The sequence below is a fragment of the Arvicanthis niloticus genome, chromosome 9 (genome assembly GCF_011762505.2).
Source record: "Arvicanthis niloticus isolate mArvNil1 chromosome 9, mArvNil1.pat.X, whole genome shotgun sequence".
NCBI lineage: Eukaryota > Metazoa > Chordata > Mammalia > Rodentia > Muridae > Arvicanthis > Arvicanthis niloticus.
The window spans coordinates 54846350-54864623 of record NC_047666.1 but is presented as its reverse complement, the minus strand read 5'-3'; the positions used below and the strand labels follow the sequence as shown (position 1 = coordinate 54864623).

Here is an 18274-nt window from a genome sequence, read left to right as displayed (position 1 = left end):
AACTGAACTTGTATCAGGGAGTGGCAATTTTGGCATTTTGAGGAACAATTGCAACACTAACATAAACTGCTCTTGCCTTGTTTTCTCAATTTCACAGACATCTTAACAACTTCAACTTTCATCTTGCTTGTTTCTTCATCAGATGGCTTCTGTTATATATACTTGAGAGCCAGCAGCACAACAGTGCCCCCAGGGACCATGATTAGTGGAATAAGGGTCACTGAACACAATCACTGTGACGTCACAAGTCAATTTGGCCACCAGCATAGCTATATGTGTGTGTGTGTGCATGTATGTATGTATATATGTATGTATATGTATGCAATATATATATATATATATATATATATATATATATATATATATATATATGGTAAAAAGCACATACATTTGGATACACTACATGAAAGGTGGATGCACCACCCACATGGAGTGAAGAGGAACCTCAGGGAACACTACAAGGGTTAACCCTTAACAGTTATTTCTGTGACTTTCTATATCATATTTTTAGGTCATGATTGTAAAACTAAAAGCATAAAAAGTTAAATCACAAAAAGAGGGGGGCCTCACAGGATCATCCTACTTCTTTCAGAGATCTCCTTTAATACCTGTGTTTCTTTATCTTTTGTGATTATAATTTGGAAGGAGTTGGGTCACCACATTCCAGCTAACAAATTCAATTTTTTATTATATCAATTATGCTTTTTATTTTATGTAACTTTTTCCCAGGTTTCTTAAGAGCTTGTTTTGGCTTATATATAAAATGTCCTCCTCCATTTGTGTGATAACATTATAATACATGTTGACAATACTTATTCTGAAGAATTTCCTGAGATTCCAACCTATTTCCTAAAGCAGTAGTTTGTAACTTCAGTGGACTTGCCACCTCTCTCTGGTAGAGGAGTCTCCTCCAGGGTTTGGAGATTTTTGGTTACGTGAGTATCTTTATATTTATTTCTTGACCTGTTAGGGAAGAGGTTAGGAAAGGTAGATATATAATCTGATAGACAAGTTGGCCTCAAAATATATATATATATGCTGATATAGTTCTATCCACATTTATAGACACTGAGTAGATAAAAGATTAGCCCATGTCTTTTCACTAAGTGGTCATAACTTGCAGTATTAGTTTGCCCAAGAAGTCAGTCTATCCTGTCTGCTATTTAAATTATTTCTAATAGTAAAGTAAGCAATTCCAATTGCTAATATTTTGCTTTGGAAAGATTATTTAACTTTTCTGAGCCTAATATTTCTAATCTGTTAAATGGACACAATAGGAAGATTAAGTGTGCCCTTGCAAAGCTGTGTGCTCGTCCCTGGCACACAGAAAGCAATAGTGCAGGTGTTAACCATGATCCAGATGGTCCATATCAGGGTCTAGCATGGAGAAGATGACACATGAAGGAAGGTCACTTTGGATAGGACGGGTAATGTATCAAAGAAGTCCACCAGTCTACCTATCTGTATTCAGTCATCCTGAATGGCCAGATGGAAAGAAACATAAGAAACCTGTCATGCAGCCCTGCAGCAGGATTGATACAAGAGACCAGGCCTGGGCATGTGGAGAGCATGCTGTATCTCTCCGTAGATAACTTTGTACAAAAGATAGCCACTCACAGTGCCCAAGTGGAGGGGACAGGCTTCTTCTTGCAGATCCATCTGTCCTGGTTTTGTTCTTGTTTTGTTTTTATTTCAATTTCCACTGATAGCACTTGAAGACAGCTGAACATCTTCTCTTTTCCCAAGAACCAAGTCAGGCTAACTGTAGCCAAAACCAGCAGCTGTTCACTTAGTAAGTTAAAGTAAAATAAAATAAAAATAAAAAGAAGGAGAAGAATCTCCTAGAGCCACCAAAGCTCCAAGTTGCTCTGGGCTCTTTTAGGATGTGTGCACACACATCAAATGTCCACATCACTCACAGGTCCTGGGTGTGAGACCCTGACTGATTTTTCAGGGATACTACTCTGTCTTTTGTGATGGATCATGCTATTTTGTCCATACCCATACAAGTTCACTGTAGTGGCATGAATGAGATGTCCCCCACAAGTGTCGGGCATTTGAATACTTGCTTTCCAGTTGGTGACTGTTTGGGGAGGACAAGGACATGTGGCAGGTAGTCCTGGAGGAAATACATCACTGAGAGCAGGCTTTAAGATTTCAAAAGACTCCTGCTACTTCCTGTGTTTGGTTCCTGCTTATGGTTTGACGTGTGCACTCTTACCTGCTGCTTCAGCTGCCTACTGCCTGCTGCCTCTGCTCTGCCATCAGGAACTCCAATTCTGTAACTGTAAGTCCAAATGAATGTTTGCTTCTATAAGTTGCCTTGGTTATTGTGTTTTATCACAGCAATAGTAAGACAACTAGGATGGCCATCTACTGCTGACCTGTCCTCATTTACCACCAGGAACTGACAGGCTGCATTCCAGCTCAGCTGACAGCAAGAAGGCCCGCTCTCTGTCTGGGCTATGTCCCATCCTAAACTGTCCCATCCTAAACACTATCCCTACCTCTCCAGCCTCAACTGTGTTTGGTCTCTGAGCAGTGGGGTTTGTCCAGCCTGAGACTTGGAGGGCCCCCGAATAATCAGAAAGAAGCTGTTGGTAATGCTGTTTGGGGAGTGATGTAGCCTTGTGCCAAGAAGTATGTCATTGGGGGCGGGGTTGAGAGTTCATAAACTCTCACCTACTTCTAGTTCACCCCAAGCACTGAGTTTGCCTTTGAAGATGTGATCCCTTCGTTTTTTTCCTCTTGCTTCCAAACCCCACCATTGTGAACTCTCTCCCTCTAAAACCATAAGCCAAACTAAATTCTTTCTTTTATGAGTTGCTTTTGGTTATGGTTGTTTGATCACAACTACAGAAAAGTAACTAGCACAGCACCTAATACTAAGGTGGTCCCTGCCTCTGGGCTCTCCATAGTAGGAACTGAGGACTGCATGGTTGAATGCTTTTGTACCTACTTGCTATCATATAAACCCTTGCTAGGCCAAAAACAGTTGAGAGGCATGATACAGAGTCAGCAGCCCAGACTAAATGCCAAGAGGAATTTCGCTTCACACTTCACCTTTACCTTTACGTGTCATAATTGGCTTGAATCGTAAGCTTGACACCCTAGAACTACCTTGGAAGAGAGTCCAAATGAAGGATTACCAACACTGGGTTGATCTGTAGGCATGTCTGGATTGATAAATTTAATTAGTTGATTGATCGATTGATTGATTGGTTGGTTGATTGACTTGGGAGTATCTACCCCACTATGGATGGTGACATTTTCTAGGTGGGGAGTCCTTAACTACGTAACGGCAGGGAAATCAGTGTGAGCACCAGCAAGCGAGTCAGCCTGTGTGCTCTCACTTTTCCATGCCCTTGACTATGGATGCCAGAATGCTCCAAGTTCCTACCGCTCACACCTCTCTGTGACACACTGAGATACAGAATGGTAAGCTCAAACAAACCCTTTCTACTCTCAGTTGCTTTTGTTGGGATTTCTTTAAATCATAGTGATAGAAATAAAACTACAACAGCACCCACGTATGTTAGTTTTAAAATACCCTCAAAACTATCTTTCCTGCTTCATCCTCTATCTTGGAGAATGACAGGAGCGTCTACCTGGCTCAACAGTTGGTTCAACTTTCCCCACTCTTCTGTACTCACCATCTCTATCACCTTCTTCCTTACCCTCTCCATCATCCTCCCCATTACCTTGTCCCTCACCATCACCATCATCCTCATCATCAACTTCTCCCTTCTCCTCTCCTTCATCCTCCCCATCTTCTCCATCATCATCTGTCTCACCTTCTCTATCATCCTTCCCATCTTCTTCTCCACCACCCTCTCCCCCACCCTTTCCATCGTCCTCCCCATCTCCTTCTCCATCACTATCTCTCCCACCTTCTCCATCATCATCCCCATCTCCTCTCCATCCTCCCTTTTCCTCTCCATCATCTTTTCTAGCACCATCTCCATTACCTTCTTCCTCATTCTCTCCAGCATCTTCTCTGTCACTTATCCATCATCCTCACTATTACTCCTCTCCATCAAACCTGTCTGTCCTGTTGCTTTTACCTCCTTTATTAAGGGCCTGTCTACTTCTCTCCACACTCACCAGTTTGGGTCAACATAGTCTCTTGTCTGAATGTTTCTATTTAATAATCTTGTGTCTGGGAATTTCCTACCTCTGAATCTCCACTTCCAGAGTAACACTTCAGCTAGAACATTTTCTTAAAACAAAAATCTGATTATCACACTCTTGTCTTTCTCCGCAGTGCAGAGCACACACTTACTAGATTCCACAGGCATTCACAGTCATCCGACTATTTCCTTCCTCTCTGGTCCCCATGCATCTCCTCCCTCTTCTTGCCTCATGTCTTTATTGTGCATTTTCATTCAGTGGACGAGCAGAACAGAGCAGAGCTCTTACATCATAGCTTTTGTCATTGTCATTACTGGTAGCTGCATGACCTCAAGCCATCAGAGTCCTGGGACAATCATGTAACCTTAGTGGAATGCGCATAGTCTGGCCTGGGATTGTGCCCTGCTGGTTTGTGATTTTGTTCACTGATAGCCTAAAACATCAACATCCAGTAACTATATTTTTTTGTAAACTTAAATGCATAGAAAATAGAAATTTTAAAAGAAAAATAAGAAAATACATATTAATTGAAAAAAATATAAACTAACTTCATACTTCCCATGGAAATTGATATTCTCAGTAAATTAAATGCCAGTTTTCCTTGCTTTTTTAGTTTATATACAAAAGCAAAGCTGTGAAGTCTATGGCCAAGGTGTGGGGCAATATCCTTATGCTGGGTGCTTGTAGGAGGAGGCTGCTGGATATGAGGCTGTGCCCCTGGCATCCCACACAGCAGCATCAAATCAAACTGGCAGACAAGTTCCCTGTGGGCATGAATAGAAGCAGGCAGGCACTGGCCCAACTCTACAAGTCCAATCGCCCCCAGCTGAAGGCTCAAGCCAAAAGACTCTGCCAAACCTGGAAGAGAGCTAGAACTAATTCCTGCCATGTTTGTTTAGATTCTAACATTCTGAGGGCAGCCCCTGGATGTCCACAAGAATAGATCTGACACAGAGAAAAGTATCCCAAGAAGGGGCTCAGCTCAAACCAGACCTTAGCCCCTGCTTTTCCCCCTTAGTTGTTGTGTGTCATCCCTCACCTTGTCTTCAGGCTGCTGCTGATTGGCTGAGTTCCAAGGTTGAGCCTTCCCTTCACATATCTCCAGTGTACAAGGGGTCCAAGTGAAATTTGAGTCTACTTCATCAACTATACGCATGGACCATAATATGGCTGGACCTGCTGCCTTCCTGCTATGTCTTAGAAGCCGTAGGAGTTGCCAAGTTCTTTTTCTTTGTTCTCAGAAGCAAGATGCCCAGAGCTGACCAATGCAAGCTCTGCAGAAGGAGAACATAGCTTGGCCATTCAAGGTAACATAGTAACCATTTCCCCACCCAGTAGCCCCAACCATTATTGAAAGGTTTTTTTTTTTTTTTTAAGAATGAAATTAAATTCCCCACCCCTGCTATGACTTCCTCCTAAGATCAAACCTCTTCTCAAAGTGATGTCACAGAGTGTATTTGTTCTCTCTGTGTGTTGTAGTCCTTGAACACCTGTAGATAATGGTGTCCTCCATCTCTTTCTCCTCCCTGCATTAGAGAGACCATTTTGATTTTACTTCATCCTTCTTCATATGTGATGTGTTTTCCAGAACTACCAAGACGTTAATCACTGTCTCAAATGCTCACATTCAAAGTTCCTTCTAGAACACCACATACTAAATCCAAAGTTCCATAGGAAGCACCCAGTGGAGAAGACAGCAGGCACATTGCCTTGTTGCTAGAATTCCTCCCAGTTTCTTTATCAACACAGCCGGAGATAGCCTTATAATGTAATATACAGCATTGCTGGCCTCCATAAAGCCAAAAGGCATCAGAACACACTGATATTTGTACAATTAACTTTAGCTGGCAAGTGTGGATTACTGAACATTATTCACAGCTAAGTTTGTCTCTGTGGGTAACACACAACTTAATAACTAATCTTTGATCCCCCACAAGCATTGGAACCCCTTTTAATAAAATGCACTGATTTATTCTGATCTGTGATGCTGTAACAAGATACCATAGAATATCTATTAAGGATGAAGATTTCTTTCCCACAGTTTAGGATTTTGGGGTGAGACATGCTATTAAAATCACAAGCACCACGGTGAATGCAGATTTTAAGTCTTTAACATTCATAGATAATATTCTGATTTACATTTCTCCTTAAATAACTTTAACTATTGCCTTTCTTTTCTTTCTTACTCCAAATATAATTTCAAAGTCATATGTTTTTAAAGATTAATTTTATTATGGGAAGAGAAGCTATCACTTTATTTTTATCTTCCGGATTATTTTCTAGACAGGCTTTGTATGATCCTCTTTCAAATTCACTAAATCTTTATCGAGAGTAAAATGCACAGTAGATGTTTGTAGAATTTCAGTTCACTTTGGAAAGTGACACTTCTTGCAGCAATGACACTTCAATATATTTGTTTTATGACTGAACCTATACAAACTAATTTGTGAGTTTTAAATTCAATCTTCTGACTTGTGTTCTTAATCTCACCAGTCTCTTAAGTTCCTTGAATCTTACCTACCTTTGGCTCTCAAAGGAAAGTAAATAGATTCCACCAGATCCTGACTAACTAAGAATAAATCTCAGAAGTCTTAAGTGAAAGTAGAATCTTGATCCTGAAAACTGGTATGACCAGTGACTCAGCCAACTGGAGAACAGAAGGCTGGTGACTTCCTAGCATAATTTGACTTCCTAGAGGTAAGGACATACCCATTCCTGCAGTCAGAAAGTATATGCTGGCCCTAGAAATGGCAAAAAAAGAAAAGCAGAGCACTCCCTCCCTAGTTACACTGAAGTATGGGGAATTCATAAACATAGCCACTGAGGCACAACAGGCAGCATCTTTCTGCATCCCAGAAGTCAGAAAATTCCCTCCTGGACAGAGACCTGCACATGAAAGAAGCACCCAGGCAATGGGGCAGGCCTCTGTGATGGCGTTGTCACTGCTGCTCACCTTAGATCTAGTCTTTCACACATTGGCATGTATATAGTTTATATTAAATAAACTAATAAAGGCCCACGAGTGATGTGAAGAACAGGGACATAGAATGCAGTTTGTATGAATTGAACAGGGGAATGATGGGATAGGGTAGGGAAGGGGGTATGGGAGTAGGGTTGAGAAGAAAATATGGAAAGGGATACTAATATTAAAGTTTTTTTTAAAATGCCACATGCAGATGGAGTGTTGTAGCAGCTTCCTAAAATATATTTACAACACATAATATGAAATTAGTTTAAATAGAGTTAGCCTATAACTGGGGACATGGACTATCCCAGACACTGTAGACCATTGAATAAGAGCTCAGTGTCGGGCAGGGTTTACTTCTTTTTGATTCGTTGGCTCATGCATTTCCATCTCTCTCTCCCCAGCATCACAAGCTGTTGGGTTGCTCCTAATAACTCTGCAGAACTAGACAGTAAGTTGCTCGATGGTAAGTAGCTTGGAGGCTATTGCTTAAGATGAGTCCCAGGGCACAGTGGAATCAATCTTGCACATGCTTGGAAGCTTCAACCTTGCTAGCTGGATTTCCAAGTGCTGTGAAGTTGCATGCATGCCACCAGGAGAGAAAAATAATTAACAGTCTTAGCCAGCTGCGTATGCTTTAAGCTAAAATAATGAATTGTCTGACAAGATGCACTCACGAATGCCATGGGAGTAATTAGCTAATTCTGCTGGGATTTAAACCCTACTCCACAGGACTGGGCTCGTGCCTGGTACCATTAGCTGGGCCAAAAACCATGACTGGCTATGTTATTGGCCCTACAGGAGAATCTAATAATATTACTATTATAAATGTAGTAGATGATTATAAATACAAAGACCCACAACTGGTGAAGGTGCATCAGATGACTCTGAACATTTTAACTTTAAGGAAAACTCTCAGGAGGTGCCAGGTGGGTCTGAGCCATCCAGAAAAGAAAGGACTTGCATCATTTTATTATAATTTTAATTGTCTTTTGTTTTATGTTTATTTTTGTTTTATTAACTTACATTCTAGGTCGTGAATTGCTTCTGTGGCTCCTTATTAGTTTCCTGTTTTCTGTGGGTACTCTAATTTAAACTAAAGAATATGAATATGTAAGAAACATAGAATATGCAACATTTGTCTCTCTCAGTCTGAGGTATCTTATTCAAAATGGTTATTTTGATCTCCACCCGTTTACCTGTAAATATCTTATTGCTTCAAGCACTGTATTGAACAGAAGCTGAGAGAGAGGACATCTTTACCTATTTACTAGTTTTAATGGAAAAGCGTCATTCTTTTCTATGATTAGCATGATGCTGGTTGTGAGCTTGTTTTTATATTGCCTTTAGTACATAGAAACAGGTCCTCTGTGTTCTTAGATTCTCTACTACTTTTATCATAATGAAATGTTGAATCCTTATCAAAGGCTTTTTCTGCCTCTAATAAGATGGTCATGTAGCTTCTCTTCTTGTGCCTATTATGTGGTGGATTACAATTATTGATTGTATTCATGTTCATCCATTCCTACATTTCTGGGATGAAGCCAAATTGTTTATAGTAGATGATCTTTTTCTTTAATGTGTTCTTGAATTCTATTTTCAAGTATAAGCATTTTATTGAAAAGTTTGGCACCTATATTCATTGGACAGATTGGCCTAAAATTTGGGTCTTCAATTTTGATATCAGAATAATAATATTGGCTTCATATGGATACGTAAGTGTTCCTTTCTTTTCTAGTTTATGGGATAGTTTTAGAAATATTGATGTTAGTTCTCCTTTGAAGGTCTGGTATAATTTTATGCCTAATGCATCTGGACCTGGTCTTTTTGAGGTTGGGGGTTCTTAAATTTTTGTTTTTATCTCATTGGTTGATATGAGTCTGTTTAAATTATTTTCTTCATTGAGATTCAACGTTGATGGTTCATCTAGAAATTCATGTCATATTTAGATTTTTTATTGTAATAGAATATACATTATTGAAGTAGTCCTTATGATTCTCTGAATTTCATCAATATCCTTTGTAATGGCTTTCTTTTTACCACTAGTTTTATTAATTTATGTTTTCTTTCTACCTATTCCGGTTAATTTGGCTATTGGCTTGTCAATCCCTGTTAATCTTTTTAGATAACCAATTCATTTGCACCAGGAGATGGTCTGACAGAACGAAAGGTGAGTTTCAAAGGACTGATTGCATAGTCTGTGCTATGAGTAGCAAGGCCTACAACTAAGGCTCTAAGGCCTGAGGATGGAGCCACTATGACTTGCTTGCTGTGGTAATGGTCATATAGTCCCTACAAAGATATGCTACCAAAGCTGAGTCCTCCTTCTAAAAGGGAAACTAGGTTGGAGATCTGCAGGGGACATCCTGGTGATGTTGTCTTTCTTTGTGTGGTACTGGGTGGTATGCCTGCTTGATGAATGGGGTCCTGTGCATGAGCATAAAGATACCATAGAAGAAGTTAAAGGCTTCAAGAAAATTTTGCTGCCATGAGAGGACAAGGCACACATGTCATCAGGCTGCCGTGGGAGCTGCCTGACCCCGGCTAAGTGTAGCAAAAAGCACATCTACGGCCAAGAGGCTGCTGTTTTATTTTGTTTTCATTCAATTCTATAATTTTTTACATTATTTTTCTTCTTGGTTTTTGTCCTCGACCCAATTATTATTCAATAGTGTGTTTGTTTAGTCTCCATGATACTGTGTATTTCATGTAATTCTATTACCGTTGCTATCTAGCTTTAGTCCACAGTGGTCCTGTAGAACCAGGATGCTACTTCAATTTTCCTGCATTTGTTGAGACTTTGTGTCCTACTACGTGGTCAATTTTTCAGAAAGTTCCATGGAATGCTGAGAATAATGTGTGTTCTTTAATGTTTGGGTAGATTGTTCTATAGATGTCTTTTAGGTCCATTTGATCTACAATGTCATTTAACTCCAATGTTTCTATTTATTTTTTTTTAACTCTATGCAGTCCTGAGACAGTGGGTGTGGAATCTGGACATGTGGAGGCTGCTATCTGTGAGGGTGGGATGCTCAGAACTCCACATAGTCTGGTACTCAGGGCTTCTGTCCTGAATTTCTATCCCTCATTTCATTTGATAAGTGTTTGAATTTGTCTAAGTAGTTATCTGATGAAAACTCTTGTGAAATATATGGATTATAAAATATAAACCAGCTATGGAAATTGTGGCATATGGTATATATATATATATATATATATATATATATATATGCATGTATATAGATTTAATATTCAAAGATCCAGCAATATGTGTACTAAATTGTTAGTGGGACTTTTTTCTACGGAGATTGAGAGGCTGTGCTAAAATAAGGGAATGAGACTAACAACAGGTGTCCATCTCTCCAGAAGGGAAGCCTGCCTGCCATGAGCTAGGATCCTGCAGTTCCTGTGATCCTGCTGTCCCACCTGCTCTGCAGCGCTTTAGACAGCACCAAAGGGTCACCAGACTTCTGTACATATCTGTTTTCCCTGCTCACCATTTCCACAGTGGGGCCGGAGCTACACGCAGCGGCTGAAAGCTCTTCTTCTGTGAACTGAATTTTAAGAGATGAAGTCCAGCTAGATAAATAAACCAAGTCCCTGTGGCAGAGACACTTGTCAGCTTCCATGGCCAAGAGAATTTTCCCATATACAACACCCTGCAGGGCAGCTGAGGAGTCTTCTCATATTTCAGATTTGGGAGAAGGAGGGGACACAAGAGACAAAAGATGATCAGTCCTGTAACTACTCCAGATCGCCATTTCTCATTGTGTTTAGAACTGTTGAAGACCTGGGGACTTTCATCTGAAGATGAGAATATGAGTTTGTTCACAGCTGGCTGCATCCTGGCAAGCAGCAGACAGAGAGGCAGGGGACACATGTGGAGATGCTCATAGGCTCTGGGAGGGGACACTGGAAGGCTAGTGCTTGGTCCTATCATTAATGTTCTTACAGAGCCACTTAGAGCAGACAGGCCTGTCTCACAGGGGACAGCATCTCACCAAAGATGGAAATGCAATGTCTTTCCTGGCTCCTAACTGTCTGTGTGGGTAAGGAACTGCACAGGGAAAAGAACAAGGTAGTATCTTAATAAAAAGTTATGCCCAAATGGCTTTGTCATTGTCTGTTAGGATACCCATATTGTGGAGGAAGGTTTACAAACATGGAGGTGCTTTTTTTTTTATTACATTTACTTTGTGTGTCTATGTGTGTGTGTGTGTGCATGTGTGTGTATGTATGTGTATATGTGTGTTTATATGTATATGTGTATGTATGTATTTGTGTGTGTGTCTGTATGTGTGTGAGAGCACACGGGTGCGCATGCGTGCATGCATGCATGTGTGTGTGTGTGTGTGTGTGTGTGTGTGTGTGTTCATATATCACAGAGAACAACTTGCATGAGTTATTCCTCTCCTTCCACCATTTTGGACCCAGAGATCAAACTCAGATTTCAGGATGAGTAGCAAGCACTTTTAACCCATTAAGCCTGCTTGCTGACTCAATGTGAAGTGTTTAATGATGACTCTCAGCCCCAGTTCTTACTGCGCTATCAAGGAGCTTGCCCACTGCTCTATCAAGAGGCTAGCATAATAGGATCAAGCCACAGACCACTGGAAAGGAGGGGATCTCTGGGCTTCAGAAAGTCAGGAGAAAGCACAAGTGTCGTCCCATCCATTGCATCAGGACCACCGTGGATAAGGCAAGTTGAAATGCTATTAAGAAAAGAGGGCAGAAGCACAAAGGGAAGCTGCACATAACAGACAAGAGTGCATGATAGGAATCTCACATCTTTGCGCACATGTTCTGAGTCACATGCCTAGGATTCCAGCTCCCTCCTGCACTGTCTTCCAGCCAGGCCAGCTTCATGACTAAGTCCACATCAAGATCTGCACCCTCTGCTTCTGTACCCTCTGCTTTTCTACCTTCTACACCCTCTCTGCCTCTGCTCACACCACTCCCTGCAGTTTGTTCCTTTCATGAAGATGGAAATCTGATTATAGGCATTGTTGGCGTGGCACCTGGAACATGGAAAGCCTCAGTAACAGTGACTGTGTGAACTAGTCTAGACAGACAGCATAGACAGCAACAACAGCATCCACACTTGTTGAAAAATATCAGAGACTCTTTTATTTCAATCATGTGTCAAAGCATACCTGCCACTCCCAGAGGTTCCAGTTCTAAAGCTCTTTCACACATGACATTCTCAATGATAAGACAGACACAGCACTGGGTAGTATTTCCATCCTCATGGCACAGACACTAAGAGCTCCCTATGAAAATGTCTTCTGGTGCTGTGCTGGGAAGGAAATGCCAAAAGGAAGCAGTATTAGCTTTGGGCTCCTCAGGGGCTCATCCACAGTCCTGGCGCTCTGTTCTGCCCTGTAGCAGTGGCTCCCAGCACTGGTGGCTGGAGGCTGAGGGGCCTAAGAAAGAACCGGATAAGAACCACCTGAGCTGCTTACAGAGCATCCTCTCCCACATGCAACACTGTCAAAAAGGAAACAGAGAGACAATGAATTCTACACCACTTACTTGAACATGCAACAGCTCATCATGATCAGGGAAACTCCAAATCAGAGATGGTGAGGAAGGTCCACTGAGGAGCCTTAAAGCAACATGCCTGATGGCTCACTGTTGCAGTTACCTATCTGCTCTGTCTCACTGAGAAATCCCTACTCTCGTGGTAGTTGGCTGCTACTGATTGGCAGGACTTAAGCTCTGCTTTTCTTTAACATGAGAAACAGCTCAAATGAAGTGTTTGTTTGTTTGTTTGTTTGTTTGCTAATGTTTGCAAAGCCAGCAAGGTTGAAGTCATTTCACCTGATTTATCGGCTACGGGATGCCTCACACCTGATCCCTGTCTTTTGTTTTCTTTAACAAGAGGTTTTGAACTGTGTAGCTTGGCTGGGTTTATCTCGGTGACAATCAGCAGCCTGCAGGAATAGGGTAAGCCTTGTGAGCCTGGGTGTGGAGGAACCCTGGTAAATCTAGAAGGCTCCAGACCAGGTCACTGAAAAATCTGTTTGCCAAAAGAAAATTCACTGTCCACTTCAGGTGAGAATATTCAACAGGAAACGGTGCACTGCTGCATGGCCAGTTGAGGCTGAGGGGTATAGAACCCCTGGCAAAGGCAGCCTCACACACTGGTTAAGGACACAGATGCACTGTGCTAGAGGGAAGAGCTCTCATAAGGGCACATGCCAAACACAGAAGGAGCTGAACCTGGACATTACCTTCACTAAGTCACGAAGTGGGTCAACTAGTCACCAAAGTCTTGTCACTTGATTCTCAATGAGCTGTTTCTCTTGTCCTGTATCACTTGATTCTCCATCAATGAGCAGTCTCTTGTCCTGTTATTTGGCAGCAGGTCACTCTGCCTCCCTGATTTAAAATAAAAACTAAAAAAAAAAAAAAAAAATGTAAAGGCTTCAAACACAAAAAGACACTATGGCTTCCAGAGCATTAGTTTTGGCCACCTACTGAGTAAGAGCAAGAAATTTAAAGAAAACTGAGCATATCCAAGCATCTAAATGCCGCTTACCACACAGCTCAGATCCTCTGGGGTCACACGGTCCATGGCATGTTTTGAGGTTGCTTCCGTCTTCACTAAAACATCCTCTCTTTGCATTCCTTCTCTCATCTCTTGCTGTCACCTTCAGTCTCCTGGACGGCCTTTTCTTTCTTTCTATAAACAGAGGTATAAATTACCACTTAGCTTGAGCTGCTTAGTGGATCCGCTCTCTATACCATCAGTGTTGTCTGTAATGGATCGCCTCAGTGCAAAGGCACAGTCCTGGCAATCAGGGACCTTTGATGAAGAGCCCGGGTCCATAACTCAGGAGATCAGAAGCATTTCTACTCTGATGAAGTTCAGTTTAATGCAAAAGAAACATGTGTTTCCTGTCCATTTTTCTAAATCGATTGAGTCATTTGTCTAATTTAAACACTCTATAAATTACACACATCTTCCCAAGACAGGGATGAGGCTGAGGTTCTTGATATATGCCTTTTCATATGGCTCGAATACATCACTGTCTCCCTCAAGGCCCCTTGGCTTTCTCCTGAGTGGGAAGAGGCCCATAACTCTCTGATCTACTCCATTTCCCTGACACCCCTTAGAATCCTTGTTCAGACAATTTGGTCAGAGAATTATGGCTGACTTCAGAAGACACAGACTGAGGGCTAAATTGGTGCTGCATCTTTCACTCCCTGATGCTTGCTAGCACAACCATCAGACTCTGAAACCTCCCACCATACACTGTCTCATTCTTGTGAGAATTGACAAGCAAAATGAAGGCCAGTTGGGTATGCGCACATGAAGTAAGCAATTAAGACACCAGATTTGCTAAGTCAGCAAGTTAGGAGTGGGGGTGAGGGTGGACTCACATTCCGTTTATCATTGTATTCAGTGCATGAGTCTTCCAGAAGTGTAAAGGCCTCTCAAGATTTAGCATCTACAGATGGTAGGTTCCCTTGACTTCTCAAATATTGCTGAGAAATTGTAGCTTAGATATCAATTAAAATGTGTTTATTATCATTTCACTAGACTCCATGTTGTTTTTAAAAGCTACTCTTGGTCCCCTTGCCCATTCATTAAATCACATCCTTAGAAATATTTAACCCGGAGGAAGAATAATGGTTAATGAATTTAAGCCCCTTATTTTATGAACAACCTGAAAGGGGCAAAGGGTATCAGTTGAGATAAGAACAGAACTACGATTCTCTTAACATTGGTTCTGATTTTAGAGGTTAGAAAATGTGAAGTTGGGAATGACACAGTTCTCTAACCTCTGTTATCATGTGGCATTGCACACGGGTTCCATCAAAGGCCACAGGAAATGTTCAAAACTGACTTTGAAAGCAACAGAAATGTTCTATATTTTCAAACTGAAAAGACGCACTTAGAATGCAAAACGTATAACTGCGTGACTTAAAAGCTGTGCGAGGAGTCTGGAGAGGGAGCTTAGTGGTTAAGAGCATTGGTTATTTTTGCAGAAGGCCAAGGTTTGGTTCCCAGCATTCCCATGGCAGCCCATATCTATAACTCTAGTTTCAGGGTATCTGGTCCCCTCTTCTGACCTCCTTAGGCACCAGGCACACTAGAGGTGAACATATATATACAAGCAAGCAAAACATTCATATGCATAAAATAAATAAATCTAAAAAAGGATTTTTTTTTCAAAAACTTTAAGGAAATTCAGTGCAATAAATAGTTAATAACAATATCACCATATGTACCTCAATTTTTTAAAAAAATGTATGTGCATGTTTATGTGTGCATACCTCTTTGGGTACATGTGCATGCATGTGCTCCTGTGAAGGCCAAAGCTCAGAAATAGGTATTTTCCTCAATTGCTTCTCCACGTTATTTTTTTTTTTTTGAAAGAGTCTCTCACTGATCCTGCATCTAACGAATTCAGCTTAGGGTCCCCCATCTCCACCTCCCAAACATTGGGACTATAGGTATGTGCCACCACACCTATCTTTTTATATGAGAGTTGGGAATAGGAACTCAAGTCCTCACACATAAATGACAAGGACTTTACCTACTAGACCATCTCCCCAGCTCTATATTATTTTTTAAAAATTAGCTGTTTTAATCTTTTGCCTGCATGTATGTCTCTGCACTATATGTGTGCCTGGTGTCTATGGAGGCCAAATGGGGTATCTCCTGAAACTAGAGTTGTGAGTTGTTATACGGTTCAGGGGGCTGAACCTCAATTCTCTGCAGGTACAGTCAGTGCTCTGGGCCACTGACCCAGCTCTCCAGCCCCATCTAGATTTTATTTTTAATACCAAGTATGATAAGAGGAGCTGACAAGATTGTTGAGTGATTAAAGTACTTGTTGAGCAGACAAGAAGAGCAAGATTCAGACCTCCAGAAACTAAGTGCCAGGTGAGCATGGTGACCCAGCTGCAATTCCAGGGTCAGAAGACAAGGACAAGATCACCTGAGCCAGCTGGATAGAGAGAGATATTAGCCACACCAGTGGGCTCTTGTTTTAAGCAAGAGACCTAGCCCCAAAGAATAAGGTGTAGGAGCAACCAAGGAAGATGACATCAACCTCAGAGTATGCATGCACACACACACACACATACACACACACACACACACAGAGAGAGAGAGACATGCACATGCACCCACACACACACAGTCATGTGTGCAGTCAACAAACACCTACATACCACACACACATACATGAAACAGAAACCATGGATTTTTAGTAAAGTATAAGACAATTACCAGTTATGATTTTTATAAAATTTCTATGGGAATCACACTCAGAATATACATATATATACATACATATATACATACATATATACATATATATATACATACATATGTACATACATATATATGTACATACATATATATGTATGTATATATATGTATGTACATATGTATGTATATATATATGTATATATGTATGTATGTACAATCAGATAGCATTGAAAGCTATTTATAGAAATGCTACTACTGGGGGGGCTGAGCATGTTTCTGGATGCCATTCTCTGTGCAAGAGGACATGCTTCAGCCTCCCCCAGTCTGCAGCTCTCACCAAGTTGACCCAGATGGCATGCAGACCCCATCTCTGTCGTCTGAGATCCCAGGCTTGGCCACCCCTTGTCTGACGAGTATTCATTGGCGGCTCAATGCCAACTCTGGCTCCTCCTCTTCATTCTCTCAAGATCCTGAATCTTTGTACGCCACCTGACAACTTTTAATTGGAAATTTTATTTATTTGCATTTCGAACGTTATTCCCTTTCCTGGTTTTCCCTCTGGGAACCCCCTATCCCATCCTCCCTCCCCCTGCTTCTATGAGGGTGCTCCCCCACCTACCCACTCATAGACTGAGCATGGGGCCACCTGCCAATTTTACAGGCCTGGGGCTTCACTGGCCCTCCTCCTAACTGGTGCTTTGGATTTATTTTATATTTATATTAGCTCTTTGAGCATATTGTACAGTGTGTTTTGATTATATTTATTCCCTCACATAGCTCCTCCCAGATTGAACCCCTACCAATCTAACTTTGTGTATTTGGGTTCTTTTACACCCATCAAGTCTAATTTGCACTGCCCAAAATTTGCACTGCCCGTATATTTTTGAATGTATGGTCTTCCATTAGAGCATCGCTGACGTACCAGGGCCCACACTCAGAGAACCAGCTCTCCCTCTCCCTGGCAGCTATCGATCACCAATAGCTCCTTGACTTGAAGCAGGACTTTACGACTCATCCTTTCTCCGTGCTTCTACTAGTCTGGCTTGAGTTTGCACACGCCTTTTGCACACTGTGAATTCATATGCACAGCTGCTGTGCAGTGTATTTGCAGTCACTCACAATTTCTGATTCTTACATTCTTTCCATCCTTTATTCTGCAGTGACTCCTGAACATCCGGAGGAGAAGGCCTGATATATACACCTCATTTAGAGCTGCTCACTTTTTTGTCTCTTACACCGGGACCAGTCATGGGTCTGTGATAATCACCATCTACCGCACATAGATGCTTCTTAGATGAAGGGGGGGAGCTCCATTAATCTGCAGATTCAACAATAAGTCTTTAGCACTCAACTCTGTACTATGTTGATCAGAAAACAGTAGCAGATTTTTCTCTAGGGCCAATGACCTATCTAGCCACAAGTTCTTGGTCTGGCAAAGGGGCTAAATATGGGCTTCAGCCTGTGGAGCAAGACTTAAATCCAATCATAAAGCATAGGCCACAATGTTCATGCTACTATTGCATCCGTGGATGTGTGTTCCCAGGCCAGTCATTACTAGCGCTCTTGGGGTTCACAGCTGGCGACTGCTTTTCTTCTCTAGGAACAAGCATAGAACCTTCTAGCACTAAGAAAACCAGCTACCAGTGAAGAGCTTGAAGCTCAGCAGTGGCTTACAATGCCCTTGTTCTACCACTCAATTCTAATGTGTCACCACATACATTAGCAATACGGTTTCACTGCCAAGTCAACACAACCCTGCCAATTGCCTGTGATGTTTAAGGTTCTGTTGGATCTTACTAGCCAAGTTTCCAAAAGAGGAACCTTATTTCTGACATTAGAATTTTTATTTGTTAGCCCTGGGGCACTGATGCCCTGATGACCTAAGACTCCAAGGGCAAACCCCTCCTTTTCAGTTACGTAGAGAGAAAAAGGACGAGTCAGGTTCAGGGAGA

General features: G+C 41.5%; 1 long non-coding RNA gene across 4 annotated transcripts in view; it reads right to left on the bottom strand.

The window, feature by feature from the left end:
• Nucleotides 1-18274, bottom strand: part of LOC117715499 (uncharacterized) — a 123249-nt gene that overhangs the window by 46258 nt on the left and 58717 nt on the right. Inside the window, exons 4-6 of one of the 4 annotated variants that reach the window (XR_004607630.2) lie at nucleotides 13638-13781; nucleotides 13330-13494; nucleotides 12228-12583 (exon numbers count right to left, since the gene is read on the bottom strand). This is a non-coding gene — a long non-coding RNA (uncharacterized LOC117715499). Of the gene's footprint in view, nucleotides 1-12227; nucleotides 12584-13329; nucleotides 13495-13637; nucleotides 13782-18274 lie in introns of those variants that run through there. The other 3 variants (XR_013112584.1, XR_013112586.1, XR_013112585.1) reach the window with 3 other exon arrangements.